Here is a 10,395-nt window from a genome sequence, read left to right on the forward strand (position 1 = left end):
CCACATTTTATTCCCCAGCCCATTATTTTAACCCAAATTATAGCCCACAACGTCCAGCCCAATCCCATTTTTTACCCGACCCGGTCCGGCCCAACCACCTTATTTCTCCCTCATTCTCTCTACCCTACCTCTCTCTCTTTCTCTCTCTCTCTCTCTCTCCTTTCTTTCCATCTCCTTAGCCGCCTCCCTCATTCCTACTCTCTCTCTTTCGTCTCTCCTTCCCTTTCCCTTCTCTCTCTCTCTCTCCTCCTTCCTCAAAACCCTATCCGCTCCCCCTTTCTCTTTCATCGTCACCTCCATCCTCACCCACGTTACCCTTCCTCTCTCTCTCTCTCACGTTACCCACCTCGCCACGCTCCTCTCTGCACCTCCACGCATCTCTGTCTCCTCCATCCCTTATCCCCCACGCCTCTGCTCCCCACTTCCTCTTGTTCCCCCCACGCTCCCTCTCTCCTTTTTTAAACCCTAATCACAACCCTATAAAGAAGGGGAATGAAGAGGAGATCAAGGGGGATGGTTTTCGGAGCGAAACCTAATCAACTTTAGGCAAAGAAGACCGTGAAAAAATCACAAGGATCTGGAAACACGAAAATCCCCTATAAAACACAAGTTTTAATCAACAAAAACAGCCAACATATTATTCTACTTTCATTTTTCAATCCGAGACTTTAGTTACTTTAATCGGGTTCGAGTTTTGTCGAGTTCGGGCATAGAGTCGACGGCTTCGACACCCCAGTTCATTGCACACAAAAGAGGTAAACTTCGATACATTCATTACTCATGGTCTTTAGTTTCTGCTTTGTTTAAGAATTTTTAGTTTATTCTGCGATATGTTTAGTGATTGTGTAGTTTCTTTGTCGTCGCATTATTTGTTTGATGTTTGGGAGCTGTTAGGATAGGATATTAATCGTTAATTGAATGTGAAAGATTGTCTAGTGTAGTTCGGATGCTTAAGACTGAATTTCCAGGACTTAGGATAGATTTAAAATCGAATATACAGAGGATATACTGTGGGTTATCAGGACAAGAAGAAGATATACATTCGATATACATCTGATATACACACTACTGTGTGTATATCTTAGGTATATTACATATACGATCAGAACAGGCCAGCATTATTTTTCTTTTACTCTATTTTCTAGTAAGACACCCGTCATGAATGTAATCTGTTGGGGGTAGATATGATGAACTGATAGTATGACATGTCGATGTTGGTTGCTGAATTTTGTTTGGCCCCTGTCCTGTTTCGTCATTTTCCAATTCTGTTGTTAGTGTATGTGTTTAGTTCAGTTGTCGCAGCTTAACAATGGATAGCATCTATATGTTATTGTCTCATTTTAATTTAGTTTAATCTCATTTTGCTAGTATTTAAATGTTCGTATGAGCTCATGTTTGGATGATTAAGTCGATATGATTTGGTGTTCAAAATCAGTTGATCTCCCTCAAATGCTTATCTCTTTCATAATCTTGTCTTGAGCCTAACCTCTTTTTGTGTTCAATGTATATGTTCAAATTCTGTGAGCCTAGGAGGAGTCTGAACTTATTTAATGTGCTACTTTATTGTGAACTCGTTGCTATCATTTGCTTGACTGTGCTTGTATCTAGTTTCTTTCAGCATGATAGTTCTTCTTTCCCTTAGTCTGCGGTCCCTTCACTTGTTTGTGTCTTGCATGCTTGAATATGGTGTGGAACCATATCTGAATGCCTCTCCTATAATGTCTTTATCACACCTGATCTCTGCATCCACTTGCCTGCTAATTGGACTGTTTTAGAAAACATGCTGACACTTCTACTGTCTTGAACTCGACCTTTTGCTGACACTTGCATATATTGATACACCTATCTGGATTTAGCTACCTTTTGCTTAATAATTAAGGTTATTGTGTTAGTGATAAATGAGATGTTCCATTTGAACTGAACCAGAATATTGAACCCTAGGTTTTAAAGCCTTTTCCATTGTCCATTATGCTTGCTGATTGCTCATGTGCATCCCACATCCATGCCTCATTCTTTTCATTTACCATTACTTTGTCTAATATGCTTCCATTATGGCTTTCACTCTACTTGGCATAGTGAGCATTTGAGCTGTATTCGATCTGTCTCTTGTGCTGATAAACAGTCCACATCCTCGTTTCCTTCTTCACTTGCAGCCACTGCTAGGCAGATGCTGTTCACCTTAGTATCTTATATAATTTCTTCTTGCAATGTGCACTGCTGCTACTGGGCAGATTGTGTTCCTTAAATGTTATAAATGCTCTAATGTTGTTAAGGTACTGAGGTTGTATACCTACGTATACATAAGGTATATTTCAAATATACCAAAATATACGCAGTATGTATACAGTCTGTTGATTTGTTCGAGTTTATACCTCACATGTTTAATGTTATCCCTTGACCATATGCTAATCCTTTTCTTTCCTTTTTATGCATGACCTCCGCGTACGAGTCCGAGAGACTCATCCTTCTCCCGCATCCGGTGTTGGGACAAAGCCCAACGAAATTTTTCCTTTCGAGTCAACCCACCCGCAAAAAAAAGAAGAAGAAGAAACTGGGCCAAAGCCCAACAGCGACGCCGCAGTAGTTCTAGAATGGGGTTGAGCCCATTAATTATATTTTCTCCCTTTATTTTATTTTATTTTATTTTGTGTGTCTTAACTTGTATTATACAACTAACATTTTACTTCGTTTTGGTTTTCTTAGCTAGAATGAACTTAGTAGGATTAATGGGTTAATGTTAGTATAATGGGTGGTTAGTCTAAAAAAGAAACTAACAATTAATCCCATAAATTTCACTTTCTGATTTTTATATTAAGTTATTTATAATACTCATAATATTTATCTTTCTTAGAATTATTGGTCTTCAAAACAGCATGACTACATAGGTTGAGTAAAAGAATCATACTTTATTTTATTATCTTAAAATTTGAAAACGTCACTAATAGGTAAATATTAATACAAGCATACTTTATAAACATTACTTTAAGACGTATTCAACTATGTATACTTTTAGCCGAATATAGTTAATGAAGGAAAACTCACCTCCTTTTGCACCCTATTTATAAAATAAGCCTAGATTTTTCTACATCGTCATTAATCATATAATGTAATTTTATCTAAAATCCAAATTTGTCAAATCTCTTCCTAAAAGCTATTATTTATATGAAGACTACCATATTTTCTACAAGTCCTATTTTACATAGCATTCTTATATATTTATACGTAACTTTGGTAATACTTATAAACTATTTCTTAAATGTTATAAAATGATACATTTACGTTTTTAACCTTAATTAATCAACTCTAAGTCCGGTCGGTTAACCATTGTTAATGGGTCTTAAAGGGTGCCTAATACCTTCCCTTTAGACTAATTGAACCCTTACCTAGAATCTTAAGTTTCGCAGACCTTAAACAGAGTTAACTTTAAACATAACTTTAATAAACTTTAGGTGTCCTAATTCACCATAAATAATTAGGTGGCGACTCCTTAACATAAACAAAATAGGAATCTCCAATATGTCGTACTTCTAACTTTAACCTCCGGTTAAAAAGGGGTATGACACGAGTCTTCAAATTTCTTGAAGTAACAACAGTGATCTGCCTCGCACCTTGAAAAATCAGCTTTCTTCATAAAGCTGTCAAACTTTAAATACCACTGTCTTGGAGCCTGTTTTAGTCCGTACAGACTTTTTTGAAGTTTTCTGTCACACCCCAATCTTGATCAGGGTGTGATGGGCACCCGACCCTTACCTAGGGCCGAGCGAACTCTCTGACTCTTATTCCATGCGTAAATTTCTTTTTTTTCCTCTAAGTCAAATACACATGACAAAGCTTACTAAAATATTCTTTCTGTTGCTTTCCGAGCAAATCGAATGTGTTCGTATAAAACTTATATCATGATACAACCGACACATTGGCCTATGAAGCCACCACATCGACTCGGGTACCACGACTGTCCGCAAAGTCTCTAATCGTAATCGAAATCCGGCACGTGTACTTCCGATTTCGGCCACACTCCGGAGCCAAATGGAGCTCTTGCCAACTTCGCCGGAACATCTTCTATATTAACTTCAACCCGATGCAGGTGTACCGCGCTGCATGGAACGCGACCCCCGAATAAGAGGGTCGTACGAGCAATGTCCGAGTATGTAAGGCATGAACGAGTAATAACATAGTAAGAGGCAGTAGAGCATATCATGTAAAGAGAGTATTCGTACACATACGAGACATATCATGGAAGTCATATCATGTACATATGGAACATATCACGTGTAAAGCCGTAACTTTCGTGCAGTAATAATCGTATGGAAACATAGACCGTATCATAGGATAAAGGAGTAACTGTACATATGAGTGCCACTCGGGGTATGAGGCCATGCATGCCTAGCCTTTTTCTTTTTTTTTTTGAACACGGTGTTTTTATTCTTTTACATAGAATACGGATACCTTACGGAAAACGGTACTTTTACTCGCATTTACGTACGCCGATTCATCCGGCTCTCACCCCCCTCCCAACAAAGGTCCCAAGTATATCATATTATATATATATCATACATCACATAAACAGACGCCGCGTACGGCCTCTCCCATATCCGCGTCCTGGGCATCCGCGTCCGGATGGAATCCGAAATTTGAATCGGGGAAACGCACGCCCTCCCCATTCCCCACATATACATGTATCATATAAACAACATGCGCCCGGGAGCCCAAGGAAGGTCATGTGTCTATCGAAGTGACGTAAGGTCGGTGACCTTCGATTACCTTATGGATTAACCGGGATCGCTTTTGTCTCACCTTCAAGGAACGAGTATTTTAAGGCGAGACTATCAACGGACAGATATCATTAAAGAAAACATGGAATGAGATCATGGACATCATATGCGTTTATTTGTAGACTTTGAAATCTTTAGAAAATAATACCATAGCTAAAGGGTAGAATCGAAGATCAAGGACTAGTTTATCACTTTCATACTCGCATTGGATTCTTGACTTAAGGCTCATAGTCATGGAGTCATCCTTGTCATGCTTATCATAGACATGTTCTTTCCTTTACATCGTCGTTATCACTTTCATCATGGAAATATTCCCCTTAGAATAGTTACAACATTTGTCGGTGGGTAAACGGAGCACTAAAGAGAATCCGGGGACAGTGGGTCCACCTCGGGTCAAATGAGGCGGCGTACACAATTGACGCATCATACGTTTCATGACATTACTTAAGAGAGTTTTTAGGGTAATCAGGTCTTATTTATGCAAGTTCTAGAGGTCTAGGAAGTTTTCCCACGTTTTGCACAATTTCTATTTCAATTCTACTGAATGAATAGTAACTAATCTCAATCTTGGATTCCGAGAAAATGAATGGTCCCCGAGGCCCGTATCCAGCCCTATTACATCTAGGACATGCCAAGAAAGGAAAGTGAAGTCTTACATACCTTTTCTGCTTCGCTTGCGACTCCAAATTCAAGTCCCAAATCCGCCAAAATCTACAAATTGGTCACATTTGCCAAACCTTAATTAGAGTATTTAGAAGTTGAATCTTGAAATAACACTTGGCTACCGAAATTTCGGCAGCATTTCCCCTATAAATACTCCATCCCACCAAGTTCAACTTGGCCAATTTTATCAACAACAAACCCGAGAATGAAACTCGGCCAAACCAACAACAATACCAACGATTATTCTAGCAATATTTCAACATTCCATTCACATAATCTTCCAACATTAGTAGCTCTTTTTTGCATAATCCAACAACATTTCCTTTCTTCCATATTCATGAAATATAACCACCACACATTAACAATATTATTCATGCAAATATAAGGAACCACACCAAAGTCACACTAACTCCTTCCATAATCCACAAACAAGCACAACTTCATTTTTAACCCCTTAAGTTCTCATTTTTCATCATGAAATCCACAACACAACAATTTAAATTACTAAATAAAAATTAACTCATCATCTCTACACAACACTATGCCATTCGGCCTCCACACCACACACATGGTGCATGATCTCATGTTCTTTATCCATTTTACATTATGGAATTCACAACACAACAATTAAAATACTACATAAAAATTGATTCATCATTCCCACACACATAACACCCACACGGCCAAGCTTCAACACTTACAACTTCATGAATCTCATTCACTCTTACACACTACAACATACATAATCATCGAAAACATATATAAGAACATAAATTCTTACCTTCTTCCTCAATTCCCCACTTGACTAGAATTTTGTAACTTGCAAGAATAGGGCTTCTTCTTGCTCCAACAATTATCTCATGTTAAAGAGGACCTCCCAATTGCTTGGAATACTTGAAGAAAAATATTTTCCTCCTTCACTCCCTCTTGGCCTTGTTGGCCGAATTCTCCTTCTCTTCATCTTTTTTTTTTTTTTTGCTCTCTTTCTTTCTTCCACTTTCTTAGATTAAAAAATATGACCACATACCTCTATATATATATATATTCCCCCACTCCTACATATTTATACTTTGGTCCCTCAATTATGACTTCATGTTCCCTCCTTTCCTTCTCTAGAAAATTCTTCCATTTTCTTTTATTTTCTTAAGTCCAAATAAAGAAGACTAATGTCTTGCCATGCAAGATTTGATCCATATATTTTTGTAATTTACACTTGACCCCCCTTTCTTTCTTTTCTAGAATTTTCTTCCTTTTTTCTTGAAAGTTAACAAAGAAGACCAAGTTTCTTCTTATGTAAGCTTTGGCCTTTCAAAAATTTTCTTGAACTTTGTGAAATGACCGTTTTGCCCCTGGACTTCTACGATATTACCATGGACCATTTTGCGAATTTTTCTCTTTTGCCCTTGGTCTTTTTCAATATTTCCATACTAGCCATATCCATAAATAATACTCATAACCTACTTATGCATCAAAATAATTTTGGAACATAGTCCTGTCCTTAACTTCTCACCATTATCTCACAGCATCCGTACGTGCGAAGTACGGGCTATAACATTTTCACACCAGATTCTCCTTTCCTTTGACTTTTAATCCCTCCGGCTGTCGCATGTAGATTTTCTCGTCTAGATCACCGTGAAGAAATGCAGTTTTCACGTCCATCTGTTGCGTGTATGTAGATTTTCCTTTGCTACCGATCCAAGAACAGATTCGATAGTCACCATCTTGATTACGGGAGAGAAGATCTCCGTATAGTCGATGCCTTCTTTCTATTGAAATCCCTTTGCAACCAGCCTTGCTTTATAACGCTTGCTTCCATTGGGTTCTTCCTTTATCCGATAAACCCATTTGTTTTGCAATGCCCTCTTATCCTTTGGCAACTCGGCTAACTCCCATGTATGATTTGCCGATAGTGAATCCATCTCATCTTTGATTGCCAGCTCCCACTTAGTCGATTCATCGACTTGTATTGCTTCTTCATAACATTCCGGCTCCCCTCTATCAGTGAGTAGAATGTAGTTGAGGGATGGAGAGTACCTGTGAATCGGCTTCCTAATCCTGGATGATCTACGCCAGCTTCCGTGATTGGCGTCTCGTTTATTTGTTTCGAATTAACACTTTCATCACACCTTCTCGGATTGTTTGTTCTCGCTTTCTACCGTACCCTCGGCCGGCCTCGTGTCGGGAAGTCCCTCAAATCGACTATTTCCGATTCCTTGTCCTGACATTCTGAATTTTTTTGCAACTTGTCTTTGTACAGTACCTCTTCGTTGAAGACAACATTCCTGCTTCGGATGATCTTCCGATTTTGTTCATCCCAAAATCAATAACCAAGATTGGTGTCACCATAGCCAATAAAGTAACACTTCTTTGATTTTGGATCAAGCTTGCTTCTAGCCGTATCATCATTATGAACATATGATAAGTTAAACAACACTTTCGTAAAATGAAAGATTTACCTTCGCCACTCCGGACTTCTTTCCGGAATTTCGAAATCCAAGGAACCGACGGTCCTCGATTAATTAAGAAGGCGCGGTATTTGATCGCATCCGCCTGTAATGTCTTGGGCAGTCGCAGTGTATTCTCATACTCCGAGCACGCTCGTTCAACATTCGGTTCATTCTTTCGGCTATTCCATTTTGTTGCGGCGTTCCAGGAATAGTCTTCATCATCTTGATCCCATTATCGGCACAGTACCGTTTGAAATCACCTTCGGTGTATTCTCCGCCGTTGTCGGACCTCAAACTCTTCAACTTGAGGTTTGTTTCATTCTCGACCATGGCTTTCCATCTTTTGAATACACTAAACACATCGGATTTATTTTTCATAAAATAAACCCATACCTTCCGGTTGAATCATCAATGAAGGTCACATAGTAGTGTGATCCTCCAAGAGAGGGGACAAGTGGTAGGTCCCCACACGTCCGTGCGCACCATTCCGGCTTCTCGACCTTCAAATCCCCTGTCTTCATGAGAAGCTTACTCGCTTTGTTTTCCGAGAATGCAGCTCACACGTATGAAGGTCCACCGTCTTCACCTCCGGAATTAAGCCATTTGTCACCAACAACTTCATCCCCTTCTCGTGATATGTCCCACCGACAATGCCACAAATCGTCTTCTTTGTGTTGTCAACCACAGCAACAGTATCACGACAGCTAGTCGTCATGTAGAGAGTGCCAATCTTCTTTCCTCGGCCAACTACCATAGCACTTTTCGCCACCTTCCAAGACCCATTACCAAAGTTGAGATCATATCCCCCATCATCAAGCCGACCTCATCGAGATCGGGTTTCGCATCGACTTTGGAACATGTCTAACTTTTGTAATCTTCCACGAGGATCCATTTGACATCTTCAAATTAATGTCTCCCATGCCAACAACGTCTAGCGGCTCTCCATCGGCTAAATAAACTTTTCCGAGATTCCCAGCCACGTAGTTTGTCATTATATCATAATGTGGGGTGGTATGAAAGGACGCTCCTGAGTCAAACACCCAAGAGCCTATCGGGCTGTCAACCGATAGCAACAACGCATCGCCAATGTCTTCCGTAGCAGCGTTGATTCCAACCCCCTTGTTGTCCTCCTTCTTTGGCGCCCTGTAGTTCTTCTTAAAGTGACCTGGTTTTCCCAGGCCCAACACTCGAAGTGTTCATCCTGGTCTGGATTGACCCCTGCCATTCCTTGACTTCGATCTGCCCCTATTTCGGTTGTAGTTTCTGTCATAATTTCTGCTTCTATTTTCAACATTAAAAGCATAACTCGTCGATGCCTCTCCAGAATCTGTCCTGCGCACCTCCTCAGCAAGGATACGATCCCTAACATCATTGAACTTTAGTTTGTCACTGCCGATAGAATTACTAACCGCTGCTCTCATTGGCTCTCAGCTATTTGGTAGGGATGCCAACAAAATTAGAGCTTGCACTTCATCATCGAAATCAATTTTTACCGATGACAATTGATTTACAATGGTATTGAATTCATTTACGTGTGTAGCAACATGAGCATTTTCCATCATCTTTAGATGAAATAGTTTCTTCATGAGAAATATCTTATTATTTGTTGAAGGTTTCTCATACATGTCAGACAATACCTTCATCATATCTGTCGTGGTCTTCTCCTTTGCCACATTGTGAGCAACGTTCTTCGACAGCGTCAGCCGAATGACTCCCAGAACTTGTCTGTCGAGGAGATTCCAATCTGCTTGTTTCATCTCCTCTGGTTTCGGACTCAGAGGTTCATGAAGCTTTCTGCCATATAAATAATCTTCAATTTGCATTCTCCAGAACGCAAAATCTGTACCATCGAATTTATCGATGCCGTGCATCGTACCATCTTCGCCTCCCATCGTTTCAAAAATCACAACACAACCTGTTGCTCTGATACCAGTTGTTAGGATTTGAATCCCAAATCCGACCTTTGTAAGCAGGTTCCCAGGAAAGATTGGAGGGTCACAGCTGGACCACTTAAATACCAACCTCCTTAGACAGAACCTACTTACGCCGTGATGTAAGCGAAGAATAAATAAATAACACACAGAGATTTATAGTGGTTCACCCTTAATGTGAGATCTACGTCCACGTTGTCGCAAATCTTATTAAAGAAGAAATATTACAAGTGTTTACAATACTCAACCTCACAACCCCAATCCCAATTTCACTCAAGAATTTTTTTTTACTAAAAATTCTCTCAAAAGCCTTCTCTTACTTAGGCCTTTCACTAAGAGTATTTCTCTTAGATTTTTCTCTCTGTTTGGGATGTGTTGTCTTCTTCAATTTTTTGTGGTATTTCCAAATGAAGTTTAGAGCTCTATTTATAAGCTTCAAATAACGCGTGAACAGTAACATGCGTGAACAGTAAACCGCGTATTTATACGCGTGAACAGTAACACGCGTGAACAGTAAACCGCGTATTTATACGCGTGAACAGTACTCAACATACTACTCCTTACATGTCATTTTTTATGATG

General features: G+C 39.6%; 1 pseudogene; it reads right to left on the reverse strand.

The window, feature by feature from the left end:
* Positions 1 to 8,891: 8,891 nt before the first annotated feature.
* On the reverse strand, positions 8,892 to 10,005 carry LOC132045755 (uncharacterized; annotated as a pseudogene).
* Positions 10,006 to 10,395: the final 390 nt, after the last annotated feature.

This window comes from Lycium ferocissimum, unplaced genomic scaffold, assembly GCF_029784015.1.
Source record: "Lycium ferocissimum isolate CSIRO_LF1 unplaced genomic scaffold, AGI_CSIRO_Lferr_CH_V1 ctg7814, whole genome shotgun sequence".
NCBI classification, from domain to species: domain Eukaryota; kingdom Viridiplantae; phylum Streptophyta; class Magnoliopsida; order Solanales; family Solanaceae; genus Lycium; species Lycium ferocissimum.